Source organism: Festucalex cinctus, chromosome 1 (assembly GCF_051991245.1).
Source record: "Festucalex cinctus isolate MCC-2025b chromosome 1, RoL_Fcin_1.0, whole genome shotgun sequence".
In the NCBI taxonomy this organism is placed as follows: domain Eukaryota; kingdom Metazoa; phylum Chordata; class Actinopteri; order Syngnathiformes; family Syngnathidae; genus Festucalex; species Festucalex cinctus.
In genome coordinates, this window is record NC_135411.1 from 9,347,921 (window position 1) to 9,365,756 (window position 17,836).

General features: G+C 40.2%; 1 protein-coding gene across 1 annotated transcript in view; it reads left to right on the forward strand.

The window, feature by feature from the left end:
• Positions 1–17,836, forward strand: part of gpc5c (glypican 5c) — a 213,226-nt gene that overhangs the window by 177,935 nt on the left and 17,455 nt on the right. The gene's annotated exons all lie outside the window — the stretch shown is intronic.

Genomic DNA, 17,836 nt, shown 5'->3' on the forward strand with positions numbered 1-17,836 from the left:
AAAGTCAGTTATTTTAGGCTAAAATGGAAAACTTTCCATAGGTCGGCGCGGCTGTTTTATTCTAGGAATGTAACGATAAGGGCAATATCGTGATATCGTGATATTAAAACTTCCAAAAATATCGTCGTCGTCATGTTCACAATATTTAAGGAAGGAACACATCTGTTAAAAAAAGTCAGGTTGATTTCCATTTGTGCAGTTCTGGCATCCTCTAGTGGCTTGTTTATTAGTGCAATTTAACTTTCATTAGGGATGTTTTGGCCTTCTATGTTTAAAATTATGCTAATTGTCAGATGAAGGGGAACCGAATTTGCTTGTGAAGCGATCAATGTGTGCTTGCATTAGCAAGTAAGTGCCTCAATATTGTTATTAGGGATTGTAGGTAGCTTATATGCATTGCTGTTATGGACAAAAGCACAATATTGTCCTTTTTTTTTAGTATGAGCTCTTTTTTTTATTATTATTATTATTACAATATTGTGATCTTGTTTAAATATCACCAACCTCCCCCCCACAATATTGTGATAATTATCATATCGTGACCTTCATATCGTGATAATATCGTATCGTGATGTTTGGATATCGTTACATCATTACTTTATACCCCGATATGTTTTAAGGCTTGGTACAGCTCTTTGGACAACATATGGTCAGATGCTATATAAGTCACTCCATTTACCATTATGATCAAACCCTTTCAAATGAATTCAGAATTCCGCGGTTAAATGGTAAACAAATGTGTGAAAGTGCATTTAGTATAAAAGTCCACACACAAGTAAAAAATAAATATTCGAATCAATAATCATTGTTTCCTCGCTTATCAACCAAAGAAATGTCTTTGAATCCCGAACCTCACTTAAGGCAGTCGTTTTGTCCATGTCGCTCTTTTGAACAATCAATAGCCATTACACTGCCAGTTCCACACCGCCCTGGACGAATCCTTTTGGCCCTGCTCCTTGTTGCCATGTGGATAAAACATGCTGGCCTTTCTTCGAGCTCTATCGGTAGCAGCTAACAGCGGGGGGGGGGGGGGGAATCCATCAAAAGCCAGTGTGTGAGTGAGATTTACGGAACAAAACCCTTCACTGTGTGCGTTAAGTTAAAATCAATAGCTTGGCGAGGCCCGGAGACCAATCAGTGAGCATTTAGTTTATTTTACTGACTAGTAATAAAATGATACTTTATGGAAATGTTATTGACATTTTTATATTTCTGACTATGTACCATATTTTTCAGATTATACGTCGCTCCGGGTTGTAAGTCGAACCAGCCAAAAAATGCATAATTAAGAAGGAAAAAACATATATAAGTCGCACTGGAGTATAAGTCGCATTTTTGGGGGAAATTTATTTGGTAAAATCCAACACCAAAAACATACAAGTCATCTTGAAAGGCAATTTAAAATAAAAATAAAAGAGAGAATATCAGGCTGAATAAGCGTACGGTATACTAACGTTACATGACTGACATGCCTGGTAATGTCAGTAACGACGTAACATATTAAGATTTGAGGAGTGTTGAAGCACGGAGCCAAAGGCTGGCGTTATATTGACATCAGTTTCTGAGGTCTTAACAGCAACTCCCCACTCAGCTAGAAGCTAACAGGCTAACTCCCCTTTTCCACATAACAAAACCTTCCCACCCGGAACTCTCCCTTCGTCCCAACGTTCCGTGGGTGAATTATGTTCCCATCACTACAAGTTATTCATATAACTCTAGCATAAAGAACATGCTAACAAGTTTACAAAACTATCAGTTTCACTCCAAATCACTAAATCCAATGAAATCTTCACCCTCGGTGTCACTTTTAACTCATTCACTCCCAGCCATTTTCACAGAAGCAATCCCGTTCGCTCCCGGCTTTTTTTACTGGATTTTGACTGATTTTGCAAGACCCACAGAATATTGTGTTCAATTGCTATAAAAGCATGGAACCTATCAAAAGAAAGATTAAAGTCTCTTCTTTTATCAGGAAAAAAAATATGTTTCTATCTGTTTCCGTTTTGCAGTGATTAGCATTAGAAGAGAGGTAAGTTTCATCAGTTTTCACAAATTATTTAAAATTCAAAGTAATTTAGCTTTTTTTCTAGATGGCCCTGGTTGATCTCCTTTGCTCTGCTGCCACCTGCTGGCCGTTTGTGTAATAACTACCATTTCTGCAACCGTTCTTTGCAGTTGAGAGGCTGCATTAAAGCCTTCTGTATGCTCTAGCATAAAAAACAACAACAACAACGTATAAATACGTCTTTGGGACACTTAAAACATAAAAAAAAAAAACCTATTTGCACAATATTGGGAGCAAACAACTCCCCCAACTTGGGAGGTAGACGATGCTCTTCTACGGCAATGTTGAACTTATCAACACAGGCCCAGAGCGCCCTCTTGCGGTTTAGTGTGAAAATAACATGTGAAATGAGATAATAATGTGTTAATTTCACACATAAGTCGCACCCCCGGCCAAACTATGAAAAAAACTGTGACTTATAATCCGAAAAATACGGTACTAAAATCAAGGCTTGGTTGTTCTGCAACTCAAAGTCATTTTTAACCAACTTTGTATATCAGTACGATCTGTCTTTTACAAGGCATTCTGCTCAAGACAATTTCTTTTTCCCTTGTTTTTAATCTAATACTTGACTGAAATACCGTCGTTCATCTTTTAAAAGAGTTTGAGGTCAAAAGGTTGTGTTTTTTTTTTTTTTTCATGATTGGAGAATCATTTTCCTTTCCATCTGTTTGCTGTGACAAACTCCCGAGGTCCATGTTAAAAGGGGGCATGGCCGCCCATTGTTCTGGCAAGAGAGACTTCATTAGCAAGCTAATGAACATCACTAATCTACAGAGAGCAGACTCACTGTCTCTTTTATCACTTGGATGCGATAGAAATGTCGGAAGTCTCGCTGAGGAGATGGCGAAACGTGTGTCTCACATTGTTGGACCTCCTGCATACTGAGCAAATGGATTTCACGCGTTTTGCGTGCCGATAGTTTGCGTTGTGTCTATTGACTCCAATAAAGAATACAACAAGGTTGTTATGTAAAGCTGCACATGTTTAGGTTTGTTGTGGCATAACCAGACTCCATGCAGATATGAATTTGACCTCACAACGGGATACGTGAGCGATATTGGAGCATAATGTGGGAAAACAAAGTCTCACAATGTTAACTCATTTGCTCCCAATAACGTGTAAATATGTTTTTTTAATGTTCTAAGTGTCCCAAAGACGTATTTTTACGTTTTTTGTTGTTGTTGTTTTTTTATGCTAGAGCATACAGAAGGCTTTGATGCAGCCTCTCAACTGCAAAGAACGGTTGCAGAAATGGAACTTGACCAAAGGTATAGATCAGGGGTGTCCAAACTTTTTCACTTGAGGGCCACATACAGAAAATCAGAAGGACGCAAGGGCCACATGAAGTTATGAAGAGAAATTGTGTTTAGTCCTAAACATTGTACAAATAATTTATGTGTGCTTTTGCATATTTAGAAAAATGCTACAGTATATAAACCAATTTATTTGTAATATGGCAGTAGGTTTATTATAGTTTTGGAATTTTTCATTTGTTAGTTTTTATTAGTTTTCAGGGTGGTACTGTTAGTTTTTATTAGTTTAGTTCTTTAACACATTCACTGCCAGCTCAGCAAAAATGCATCATTTGACGTCTTTTTCCGTCAATGGCAGTGAATGTGTTAAAAATTGCTGAGTTTTGGTTTAGTTTGTTAGTTTCAGTATTTTTTAAGTATTTTATTTTATTTTTTTTAATGTGTATTACTTGTGCACAATATTTAAAAAACACAGTGGGAGCGACATCATCTTTTGGTGCTTTTCTATTGGCTGCTGCTAGATGACATTACTTCTGTGTGACATACTTTCAAACGTCATTATTCCATTTTGTATCAAAATAAATCTATTAAAAATCACATTTAAAATCACTCCCAAAAGTTCATGCATTAAATTAATTACCAAAGACTAAAACGAAGGACGTTTGCTATAATTATAGGTAGTTTTAGTTAGTTTTGTAAACATAAAATGTAGTTTCAGTTAGTTTTCGGTTTTTAAAAAACATTTTTGTTTTTATTGTATTTCGGTAACAATATTGTTTTTTTTTATTTTAGTTTTAGTTTTTCATTAGTTTTAGTTAACTAAAATAACCTATTTTTCGATACCCTCCCTTCTTACTTTGACCATCTCCAAACATTTTTGTTTTGTTTATTTTATTTGAAATGCCATTTTTAGCATATGTCGCGGGCCACTGAAAAATGGACGACGGGCCGCAAATGGCCCCCGGGCCGTAGTTTGGACACCACTGGGATAGATTTTTTTTTTTAAAAAGTGAAATTCGCCAAATATGGCTCATCCCGAAAGCTCTTTCCACAAAGTGTTGACTGTTTTGAGCAAAAGGCACCAGCAGAAACTGTTTGCCGTGTGCAGCTCAAGTTGGGATTGCACTCGATGGCCATATCTCACGTGGCTCATAACGCGCCCGCAGCTTCAGCCTCCCACTGCGCCCTCTCTTCATCCACGCTTGGCTGTAATAAATGCGGCTGAATCAATATCAATAAAAACGCTGTGGTATGTGTTGTCACCCATAACATTGTCCACACTCGGATTTCAGCGTGCCATCTTGACTGCGAAGAATGTGTTTGCTATAAAAAATGGAATTTGCACCCTGTACATTATGTACCGTACTTCTTTTCATAGTGCAGTAGACCACTGATACAATGGAAATTCTAGAAATAATGAATCGATGACCTGCATACTGTGACAATTTACCACGCTTAAAAAGTCATGAAATAAAATAATTCAGTTCTATAAATACATACAGTACAGTATATAAGCGCCTTTCTGGTGGCACAAGCACACCTGCAAGACATAATAATAAAATTAAATGTGTTCATAACCATGCTTTTCGACTCAAATTCATATCTCAAATCATCTTTTCCCTTTGAAATGTATTGCAATGCCATTGCAATGCAAGGCCCACAGAATATTGTGTTCAATTACTATAAAAGCAAAAGAAAGATTAAAGTCTCTTCTTTCATTGGAAAAAAAAAGTATGTTTCTATCTGTTTCCGTTTTGCAGCAATTAGCATTAGAAGAGAGCTAAGTTTCATCAGTTTTCACAAATCTATTTAAAATTGTAAGTAATTGAGCTTTTTTTTTATAGATGGCCCTGGTTGATCTCCTTTGCTCTGCTGCCACCTGCTGGCCGTTTGTGTAATAACTGCCATTTCTGCAACCGTTCTTTGCAGTTGAGAGGCTGCATCCAAGCCTTCTGTATGCTCTAGCATAAAACAAACAAACAAAGAAAAAACGTATAAATACGTCTTTGGGACACTTAGAACATTAAAAAAAACATATTTATACGTTATTGGGAGCAAATGAGTTAAACACATTTAATTAAAGTGCGATTGGCTGGCAACTAGTCCAGGGTGTACCCTGCCTACTGCCCAGAGCCAGCTGAGATAGTCTCCAGCACCCCCCGCGACCCTTGTGAGGAATAAGCGGTCAAAAAAATGGATGGATGGACATTTAAATGAACATATGTGATATGATTAGGTGGTAATGCGGAGACACTTTTTCTGGAGAATTTGTGTTAAGGCTGAGATAAATACCGTATTTTCCGCACTATAAGGCGCACCGCATTATAAGGCACACCTTCAATGAATGACTCATTTTCAAACTTTTTCCATATATAAGGCGCACCGCATTATAAGGCACACCTTCAATGAATGACAAATTTAAAAAGTTTTTCCATATATAAGGCGCTACAGTAGAGGCTGGGGTTACGTTACGCATCCATTAGATGGTGCTGCGCTAAAGGGAATGTTAACAAAACAGTCAGAAAGGTCAGTCAAACTTTCTTAATAGATTACAAACCAGCTTTCTGACAACTCCAAAATGAATAAACAGCTGTTTTATTATTTTTTCTGAGGTAAAGTATTAGTATTAGCTAGCGATCCAAGATGGCGGGATCTTCTGCGCATGCGTGTCACCGATCGTGCAGGGTCAACGATAGCGTCTTGACAGCGAGACCTGTTGCGGCTCAATATTGATCCATATATAAGGCGCACTGGATTATAAGGCGCATGGTCAGCTTTTGAAAAAATTGAAGGCTTTTAGGTGCGCCTTATAGTGCGGAAAATACGGTAAATGAAACACAGTAAGGCCCTCAACAACTCTTGTTAGATGCAATAAAAGCAACAGCAAGAATAAAAAAAGATGAAGCCAAGCACGAATGTGAACATTTGCCTCTTAGCATTCCAACAATTACAAACAAACACTTTGGAAAACTTTGAAGGCCAAAATGGGGGAACTCCATTATTTTCACTTGCCCAATTTGCACGTACAGTCACATTGCATGATGCCCTGCCTTCTTAATCATGATTCACAACCTACCCTTGCCTGGAGACATGTTAGTGTACTTTATGTGCCAACTAAACAAGGCCTGCACATTAAGAGCTGTCATGGCCAAGCCAGGAGAATAAATCAGTGAATCTGCAGTGAACCATAGCTTTCCTCACCCCTGCAGGCTATCAGGCTCTCTTCCGCGGTGCTTTCTGTGGTCTGCCTATGGCTTTTTGATTCTGCCGGCCGAGAGACTACAATGATTGAACTATTTATTTGTGGCGAGCTCATTAACACATTCACTGCCATAGACGGCTTTAGACGTCAAAGATTTTTTTTTTTTTTCGGGACTGGCAGTGAATGAGTTAATGTTTTAATTGGTAAGTGACTCACAGGGGCATGTTAAATTACCCCCCTCATCCCCAAGTAATAACAGATTTGGATTAAAAGTGAAACACTTCTATAAATTCCTCCACTGAGCACCTGTCAGCATTCACATCGGTCTTCACTGCAGTTTTTACCAAAAACAGACCTGAAAAAAAAAAAAAGTTACATTTGAATGAAATTAACTCTTTTACTACCACACGTTATCAAAGAAAACTTTGATATGACGGAGGCTTCGATCATTGACGAAAAGAGATACAATGCTTCCATCTGCTGGCCATAGTTTAGAGTGTTTTAGATTCCACAACCCATTGACCAGACAGCGCTGCACTTAGACGTTGCACTAAGAAAAAGATTTTTTAAAATTTGTTGACGTTATTTTACGTTTATGGCAATATACGTCGTGATGTTACTGATCGTTATTAAACGTTTTTGGCGGTCAAAGAGTTCAACTGAAATTATTCTCCGCAGACGGTGAACGATTAACGCACGGACAAACACATCCTGTGAAAGGGGCTGAAGAGACGTGAAGCAAATAAATAAATAAATAAATCAAGGCACTGCGAATCGTGCAGCCGAAGAAGTACAATTCTCTTTTAGTAACAAACACCATCTGTCAGTTGGTGAGCTCATCATGACTGTGAAGACTTTTGCTTGCACACTGTGAAGTTCGGCGTTCACGCTCGGAGCAACTGGAATTGTTTGCTGTGATTGATTGCTCTTTCATAAAGAATAGTTATATTATGACAAGGCGGAAATGAAAATGTATGTTTTCACCCGTTTTATTGTGTCGTTATCAAACGAGTCACACGGGTTTATTGATCGAGGGACACCTGGCATTATTCATCAAATGCTTTATACCAGGAATGTCCAAACTTTTCATTTGAGGGGCACATACAGAAAATCAGAAGCACGCAAGGGCCACATAATGTTATGAAGAGAAATTGTGTTTAATCCTAAAAATTGTACAAATCATTTATTTGTGCTTTTGCATATTTAGAAAAATGCTACAGTATATAAACCAATTTATTTGTAATATGACAGTAGGGTTATTATAGTTTTGGAATTTTTCATTTAAGCTTTTTATTAGTTTTCAGGGTGGTTCTGTTAGTTTTTATTAGTTTAGTTCTTTAAAAAAAATGCTTAGTTTTAGTTTAGTTTGTTAGTTTCAGTATTAGTATTAGGTTGTTTTTTTTTCAATGTGTACTACTTGTGCGCAATATTTAAAAAACACCATGGGAGCAACATGATCTTTTGGTGCTTTTCTATTGGCTGCTGCTAGATGAAGTCACTTCTGTGTGATATACTTTCAAACGTCATTATTCTGGCTTATATCAAAATAAATCTACTAAAAATCACATTTAAAATCATCCACAAAGGCTCATGCATTAAATTAATTACCAAAGACTAAAACAAAGGACATTTATTCTATGATTAAAATTATTTTTTAGTTTGTTTTGTAAACATAAAATGTAGTTTCAGTTAGTTTTCGTTTTTTTTAGAAAGCATTTTCATTTTTATTTTATTTCGGTAACAATATTGTTTTTTTCTTTTTTTTTTTTTTTTTAAAGTTTTTTCACAAGTTTTAGTGAACTAAAATAAACTTTTAATGGCACCAGTTTTTCAATACCCTCCCTTCTTACTTTGACCATCTCCAAACATTTTTGTTTTGTTTATTTTATTTGAACTGAGTCAAATGCCATTTTTAGCATATGTCGCGGGCCACTGAAAAATGGATGGCGGGCCGCAAATGGCCCCCGGGCCGTAGTTTGGACACCACTGCTTTAAATGGAACAAAACCCACAAATGCCAAAACTTTGTTATATTTTAAATGGGCGTATCTTGAACACGACTGCGGTATGTTTAGACCTTGACTGAGTTAAATCGATTGCGCATTTATGGGAGGATACGTGTTATGGTGGTGATCCTGCGTCGTCCAAGCCACCGTCACCAGCTGGGAGTTGAGTGCTCTGAATGCTTTTGCCGCTGAGCTAAAAGCCCGAGACGGGAATCGCTTAAGCCTGGTTCACACGGCAAGATTTTAAAATTGTCGGCCGATTTCCAATCTTTGACAGACACCACACGTGAAGAGAAAAAAAATCACGGGAGTTCCAGTTTTGAACGTAACGTGCGTGGTGTGCGGCCACACCGCACAATCAACACACCCCACAACGAGCCGGGTTCATTCAAGAAGGTGACGGGAAGTCTCGCAAAACCTCTCGAGATTAAACGTGGCTTCCGAGTCGTCGACATGAGTCGATCCTGGTTTTCAGCCGAAAAAGCGGAATAAAAAGAAAAGGTGTTGTTTAAAGGTGTGTAAATGGGCACTGGCGAGGCATCGCTTGCCCTCGGTTCGGTGCTGGTGGCGTCCCACCTGGAGACCACGTTTATTTGTGGACAATGTGTGCATGCGTGTAGAAAAAAAAAAATACAAGTAATTAATTAAAAAAAAAAAATAAACTAAAAAGAGTGTAATAGCGCGAGCACGGACTTTCTGCTGATTCATGACTGTTTTGATTTTGGATTCCCCACCGGCTTCCTCGCTGGCTCGCTTTCTGATTGGCTGCGCGTCACCGTCAATCTGCCGCGCGGAGCGAAGTCGGGCCAAAAAAATCCAACATGTTGGATATGCCCGATTTCAAGTCGGGGGTCTTTCCGAGCTCCGATATCGGCAGGATTATCTGTGAAGATTATCGCTTGCGTCTCGGCGCGTCCTTACGATTGTCGGGAGGGGAAATTCGGGGCTAAAATCGGGCCAATTCTCCTGTCGTGTGAACCAGGCTTTACTAAGGCCAGGCACACATACGAGGAAATGTTTGTGTCTCAATTTTGTCCCTTCCCAACCAAGGATATCAGACCACCGACAATTTTATATCTTATAAGATTGTCATATAAGCTTATCCTTGTTTGAGGTGTGTTAAGAATGGATTTGTCCCAATAATGCCCAGAACGAGTCGTGGCAGTCAATCGTACATGATTGTGTTCAATATTTACAACCAAAAGTCTTTGTGTGTGGGGTAAAGCCAACGTTTCCCGATCCAGTTGATTCCACAGACCGTGATGTGGAAAGTAGCCAATCAAAGAAGCTCCTTAACTGATGAACCAGGACGCGGCGGTAAAAAATACAAAGTAATATCCTACCCATTTATCCATTTTCTGAACCGGAGGCTATCCCGGCCGTCTTCCGGCGGTAGGCACCCCTACCTTATCGTTGTTTGTATAAACGTGGGATCACTAGATGGCAGGAAGTATTTTCAAAAGGAAGCATTTCCTTGCTGACATTGCTAACTTAGAACACACCCGCCTCCGCTCCTGTTCAGAATGGCACTAAAGATTAAATGGGGTCTAGGAAAGGACTGAATGAAGTAACAAAGGGATACAAAAAAAAATGATTTGATTAAACTGTCACTTCCATTAGAAGATGGTAGTGATCATAAAGGGCAAAATGAGTTCTTCCCGTCAAGCGGGGTTACAAAGCTTGCCGTGGGGATTTAGCTCTTGCATACCCCGCTGGGGTGGGAAGAACCAATCTACTTATTCCAGGTCCAGCTGAGCCTAAACCCATGGGAATGGTGTGCTTCGGCGTCAGCTGGCCAGCAGATGTATTGGCTGTATCCTGATATGGATATTACAGTTATGATTGCCATTTCCCTTAACCTTTCATGTAGAGCTTAAGGGTCTAAGAGTTGATGCTCCAGGCTAGCGTGAGCTCGAAGAAGAAACAAAGACAGCTTAGCTTGGGAAGGAAGAGGGTCTGGTCCGCAGGTGGGTGTGGGCGGAGTCATTCACTTCTTGACTTGGGTATTACTTGTGGTCCGAGTCTCCCGGTCTTATGAATGAGAGTTTGCGGTACCTCAGGGGTGCCCAAGTTCGGTCCTCGAGAGCCCCTATCCAGCCTGTTTCCCCATGTTTCTCTCCACTAACACACCTGATTCGTGATCAGGATCGTTATCAGGCTTCTGCCAAGCTTGCTGATTAGCTGTCATTAGATTCAGCTGTGCTGAATTAGGGAGACATGGTAAACAGGCTAGATAGGGGCTCTCGAGGACCGGACTTGGGCACCACTGCAGTACCTGCTATATCTTACCGTAATTACTCCATCCCAGTTTTTGTCCGGTACTTCCATTGTTTTTTATATCAGCTTCCGTCTTGCCTTTTTTTTTGTCACGGCTTGGCACACTCTGCCCTGTGGTTTTTACGGCACTGAGAGAGGATTTTAGCTGGAAGGGCTCCCTCGGTGCACAGTCATCAAAGCATAATGGTTCTCATTAGCCAGCATCATCATTTCCTTTCTAAGCAGTGTCAGTGAAGCCTTTATGATTGAGCCCCCACAGCACTCCTTGGGGTCTCTGGTCTGGACACACCAAGAATCTCAGTGGCAAGTTACAGGTAATAAAACAGAGGAAGTGTTAAGAGTTACTACCTGATAGATTTGTGAAATTGATACGGAGTCAGGACTCGGAATGGTTTATGGCGTAGTAACAAGAGGTGCTCAGAAGGTAGTGCTCTGAAAATGTGCGGCAATGAATGTCCTCATTTAGCAAAGAATATTGCATTACAAGAGGAAGAGCCATTTTGAAGATGGTTAGGTTGCTTTCTAGCCTCGTAAACATCGTGTGACTTTCGTGGATTGAACTTGAATTTTATTGTCTGCGGAACTCTGACGTTACACTTCGCCACTTGTCAGGCATAGACTAAACTTTTCAACTGTGAAATATTTTCTCCTCTGAGACTTGAGCAGCTGCAGCTACTCAGCGATGGTCCTAGTTTCTTTTTGCGCTCTTGTTATTAATGCCCACACTCTGAATTGGCTGCAGGGCTTTCGGGATGGGGAGGCTGAAGAACGAGTGACCCCATTGAGTCCGTTGAGCGCGGCCCAAGCTCCACACAAGCTTTTGTTACTCTTGTAACGTAATACTGAACAAATAAAAGCAGACATTCCATTGATATTGAAAAACACGGTAGATGGATAATCGGGGATGAACTTGAACCGTGTCTCAGCCTGTTCGACTCCAATCCAGACGAGGTGAGTGCGAATGAGTGAAAACATGTTAAGGTGGAATTGTCTTCCTCAAAGTCAGCGAGGGAACTTCTTTAAAACTCTGAATTGGCCTAAATGAATGCTTGAGTTAGTTCTACATTAGTGCTGCATGGGTGGTCGAATAATGGAATCTGGCAGCAATGAGCCAAGTTAAGTATTGACTTGTTGCATTGACTTCTATCTTAAACGTGTTCACATTAAAGTTGTGCTACACAAGTCACTCCATTAAATGATTGAAAGGTCATTAAGCCCTCCTATTTAATCTGTGATTAATGCCACAATTAGAGCTAAACTTAAGCAGCCTTTAATCAATTTTGTATTCGTCAACTGGAATCTCGTACTTTCCTGCAACCGACGAATATATTTGTCGAGTATGTTTTTCAACGGGTCAGCGTGCGAGAGGGTCTCACCCAGCCTTGTCTCTGAAATTCAAGTGTGTAGGGATGTGCCAAAAAGTCGATTCATAAAAGAATCGAGATTCTCATTTATTAATCGAATCGAATCGATATGAATATCCAAAAATCGATTTTATTTCAATTAGAAATGAAGAAGAAGAGGAAAAGGCAGTTGCAGCCCACATGCTGTTTTTGTGGAAAAACGCACTTACAATACAAAATGAATAAATGTTTAAAAAAAAAAAAAAAAAAAAGAATCTTTAATGTCTCGATTTGTCATTTTGTCTCGCAAAGCAGACTAGAGTAGATCGTGACAATGTTGTGCATATCTGTACATTGAAGCAGAAATCATTTGTCAATCAAATAATTTTAAATGTGCTATTTAAAAAAAGACGATTCAATGCATACGATACCTTGATATATTTCAAAGTGGAACTATTCGGTTCGATTCGACGCACTTGCATCTTTGCAATTAAAAAAACAAAACAAAACAAAAACAATTTTACGTTTCAAAACGTTTTTTTTGTTACACTCCTAATTTAAAAATATGTACAGTTATAATTAAACAGAGTATGTACCTCATTAGGGTGGTGGTCGAGTGGTGGTCGTGTGGTTAGCACGTCCGCTTCCCAGTTCTGAGGACTCCGGTTCGAGTCCAGGCTCCGGCCTTCCTGGGTGGGTGGAGTTTGCATGTTCTCCCCGTGCCCGTGTGGGTCTTCTCCGGGTACTCCGGTCTCCTCCCACGTTCCAAAGACATGCATGGCAGGTTAATTGGGCGCTCCGAATTGTCCCTAGGTGTGCTTGTGAGTGTGGATGGTTGTTCGTCTCTGTGTGCCCTGCGATTGGCTGGCAACCAGTCCAGGGTGTACCCCGCCTACTGCCTACTGCATCAAAGCCTTCTGTATGCTCTAGCATAAAAAAAAAACCAAAAAAAAAAAACGTATAAATACGTCTTTGGGACACTTAAAACATAAAAAAACGTATTTACACGTTATTGGGAGCAAATGAGTTAAAGAATGGAAAAAAAACTAGAAACTTGTTTAATCTCGTGAAAGAAGAGATTTGCCATTTTCTTTCGATAGCTTTGGTGCTTTACAGAGTATGTTGTCACAGAACAGAGTATTCAGTGGATCTTGAAAGATCAGTCAAAACAGGCCCCAGTTCTCCAAAAGACCGAAGTGTCCTGCCCTATCCAATTGAGGATGTTACAATTTCAATGCCAGCACCCCCGATGTTCGCTTGTGTCTAGAGACTGTTGAGATCAGCCATTATATCGTTGCTTAATTGATTTGTAGGCGAGTCCCATGCCGCCAGTCGGAAAATACGACTTTTATCTCGTCATTAGAGAACTTTTGCAGGTGCTTGGTGGTTGTATTGCGCACGTCTGCAGTTCCAAAGGTGAGGAGGAGCGAGCACCGTTCCCAGTGGAGCCCCGCAGAGTTCCCTGTATGACTCACCATGCAAAAGTCCTCGCGTATCTCATATGGAGGTTGGTTTGAGATTTGATTTGATTTGAAAACTCAGTCAGTTATGCAAGAGATGACATCAAAGTATCCAACACACCCCCCTTGAAATCAAACATTTATAACATCACAGCACAACTTTTTTTTTTTTTTTTCCCCTCCAACCCTCGTGATTTGTGAACACTTTGAAGATGAAAAGGGAAATAAGTTAAATCAGTTGAATTCATCGGAGGCCTGTCACACGGGGACTTCGCGCCATTTGCACCTTCGCACCTCAAGTGTACGCTCTTCTGCTGTATTACGGGAGCAGACGGCACCCTCATGACCATCGAGACTCACTAAAGTCGAGCTGCTTTTATAGCGGTATCCTTCACGCATGTCTGTCTGAAAGGACAGACTAGCACCTGCCAAAGCACTTTGGGCATATGGCATTTGAGTGGGTGTTTTGTGAGGTGTGTATGCTCGTCATATCATTCAAATTGGTGCGCTGGAGGGGAATGAAATGTGTTTTCCTTGTAAGCGTTTGGAAGATGCAATTTAACTCATTCACTCCCAGCCATTTTCACAGAAGCAGTCCCGTTCACTCCCGGCTGTTTTTACTGGATTTTGACTGATTTTGCAAGGCCCGCAGAATATTGTGTTCTATTGCTATAAAAGCTTGGAACCTGTCAAAAGAAAGATTAAAGTCTCTTCTTTCTTCAGGAAAAAAAGTATGTTTCTATTTGTTTCCGTTTTGCAGCAATTAGCATTAGAAGAGAGCCAAGTTTCATCAGTTTTCACAAATCTATTTAAAATTCTAAGTAATTGAGCTTTTTTTTCTAGATGGCCCTGGTTGATCTCCTTTGCTCTGCTGCCACCTGCTGGCCATTTGTGTAATAACTACCATTTCTGCAACCGTTCTTTGCAGTTGAGAGGCTGCATCAAAGCCTTCTGTATGCTCTAGCATAAAAAAACAAAAACAAAAAAAACGTATAAATACGTCTTTGGGACACTTAGAACATAAAAAAAAAACATTTATACGTTACTGGGAGTAAATGAGTTAAGTGGCTTAGCGATGCCATGATGAAACGATGACCTAAGTAATCAGTAGTTAATTTTGATAATCACTTTACTGTTTCCAGCCCTAAAATTCAGAATTCAGCTTCTCGACAGTAAATATTGTCAGATTTCTTTTGCCCTTCGAATCTGTTGTATTGACTGGTGGGGGTCACAGCCAAAACCCAGGGCCTCTTTTGCTTTTTGTTTCTCGATGTGTTACTGTGTTTGCATAAGGGAGTAAATCTTAATCCTGCCAAAGAGTCCAATAGTCGAATACAGCAGTTGAGCAGATTCCGCCGCGATGACCCCTGCTCTGGAGTTGCCGTGCAGCGATGCCCGTTGCTAGGTGAGCCGCTGGCTTGGATGTGTGCACCATCGGTGGCCCCTTTTACTCCTTGAGTGGCCCATCCAGTGCCTGTGGGCCGACCGGTCCGATGTCGCTTCGGGAACCAGATCCAACATTCTAGGAGACACAAATTTTAAGTGCACAAATTTCGTTTGTGTTGTTATATTTTGGTGAACGTTACAGTCACAAATACATAATAGCTGATCTGCAAAGATGCCCAAATTGGGGCCTTTTACTATTTCTAGTGAGCAATCTAGGAAGGTTTCAACATTGAGATTGTTTACATGAGGGAAACGTGAGGAAATGTTCTCATGCCAGAGAAAAGTTGTATGTGCATGGTGAGAGGTTTTACAGTCTTAAAAAATACAAGTTTAAAAAGTAAAGCTGACTACTTTGTGGATTTCACCTATTGCGGGTATTTTTTAGAACGTAACCCCAGCGATAATAATAATTCACTAGATTTTACGACAAGATTTTATTAATTTGCAAGTAATTCATGGACCACCTGTCAGTAGTCCATTTTTAACACGTTTTCAGATTATTTTATACAGAACCAGATTATTGTAGATTTCCCCATTGTGAGTTAATCTGAAAGGCATGGTCTTCCGTTTTCACTCAGGAAAATGTAAATACAGGATATATATATATATATACCCATAAACTCCTTCTCAGTCTACACCTCTGGGCTTCTGTTAATGTGTGGTGGTGATTTTTTCCTAAACCCCCCCCCCCCCAGCCTATATTTCGCCATTTTGGGTTTGTTTTGTCAACAGTGGGAACGTTTCTGTGGACAGACAGTTGTTTACCCTTTCAGCCAATCGCAGAGCGGGGGTGGGGGTGGGGTTATATTCACTCACTGTCTGCAGACGGGGCCGGGCGAATTTGTCAGCTGCATGACGTCACTCACGTGGCAACTTGACAGCACGCACGGATTATTAATTTTACACTCACTCACTACACTCACTCACAGAAGCTTGTGTGAGTGAGTGAGTGAGTGAGTGAGTGAGTGAGTGAGTGAGTGAGTGAGTGAGTGAGTGAGTGAGTGAGTGAGTGAGTCTGTCCACAGAAACGTCCCACTGTTGACAAAACAAACACAAAATGGCAAAATACAGGCTAGGGGAGGTGGGGGTTTAGGAAAAAAAATCACCACCACACATTAACAGAAGCCCAGCGGTGTAGACTGAGAAGGAGTTCACGTGTATATATCCTGTATTTATATGGTGCATTTTCCTGAGTCAAAACAGAAGACCACGCCTTTAATAAATGGCTTAAGAAAAAGAAACAAATGGTCTAATGTCGTTGAGGAAGGGACTTCCAACATTGACATTGATGGCCTGCTTTGTGTCCAGTGTGTGTAAACTGCCTTAGTCAAAACAGCCTCCCTTGACATTCAGTTTGCCGAGTCTCGGGCCAGATGCTCCGACTTTTTAAGACGTGCATACACTTAAAAGGAGGCGAGAAACCTTACACCGCTCTGCCTCTTTTCTCTTCAGCCGGCCTCACAAGCAAACATTTCAGAAAGGTCACACGCATTGTGATGCTTGAGCAGAAGAGATAGTCGGACGAAAGGCAAATAAATTTACAGGCTCAATGATGCTGCTGCATAAATTTAGTCACACACCAAATAAGGATTCACTGCTTCGAAGAGACACACACATTTGTTTGCATTCTGAGGTAATAGCTGAGCTGAGTTTGAATCTGCCTGTTCAAATGCTACAAGTTCTTTTATCTTCATAAAACACGATGCAGCGAGCTTGTAGAAGAAGCGCAAACTCCTTTGCTTCTCTTTTGCATCCGTTTCCCATCAAACCGGTCGGAGGGAGAAGACCTTCAAGGTCAAGTAAGGGGGAGTGAGGCGGGAGAGAGTAGAATATGCGGAGTATGATGGAGGTGGAGCAACGTTATTGTCATCCGCCGCATTCCCACAATGTGCTATCGATCAAAGCTCCAACCTTATTTCGGGCTTGATGATCGTACGCGGGGATGAAAGCTGTCACACGTGCTATAAAATCCTTTGCTGGGTGAGTCACCTTGTAAAGTTTCTACAAAGTTTCCTGGATCAAATTTCAGGAAGTAGCGTGTGAAAGGATGGATCAGGAGTAAATAAAATTAAAAAAAAATGTCAGTCCATAAAACAAATGTTTAGCATTGGCTTTAAGCGAGGTCCGCGCTCTTAAAAATTCACTTCAAGTTGGAACCGAAATGTGCAACACTGACAATTTTCAAGCACATGTTAAATCAGCGATGCGTACAAAAGAAAGACCTCGACTGATGCTGCTATTTGTGTTTTTATGCCTGCAAGTGTTCACTTTGGAACAGCTGCACTTGCTAAGCTGTGGAGTAGTAGCGCCATTCCTCAGCTATTGTTCAACCAAGAGCCCCGTAAGGCTTACACAACTCGCATAAATAGAACATTGGCCTGAGCTTCTTTTTTCATTTTTTGCATTTGATTTGTTCTAAGACGCACGGCAACTTGAAGCCGCTGTTTTCTAAAGATAAATGAACAAATGAAATGTAAAGAAGATGGAACCCAGGGCCAGCAGATACGATGACAACAGCAGAGGCCCCAGAATTGAACCCTGTGGAACACCATACATTCCATTTTACACTACATGTGAATTCATATTGCACATATTCGTCTGACCGTTTTATTTTATTTTATTTTTTTTGCTCAACATAGTACACCAACTTAAATAATTGCTTCAACTGGCAACACAAATTGAATTAAGTTCATCCAAAGTGAATATTTAAGTTTAATTAATTATATATATAATAATAATAATTAATTAAACTTAAGCTAAAATTAAAATTATATATACTAAA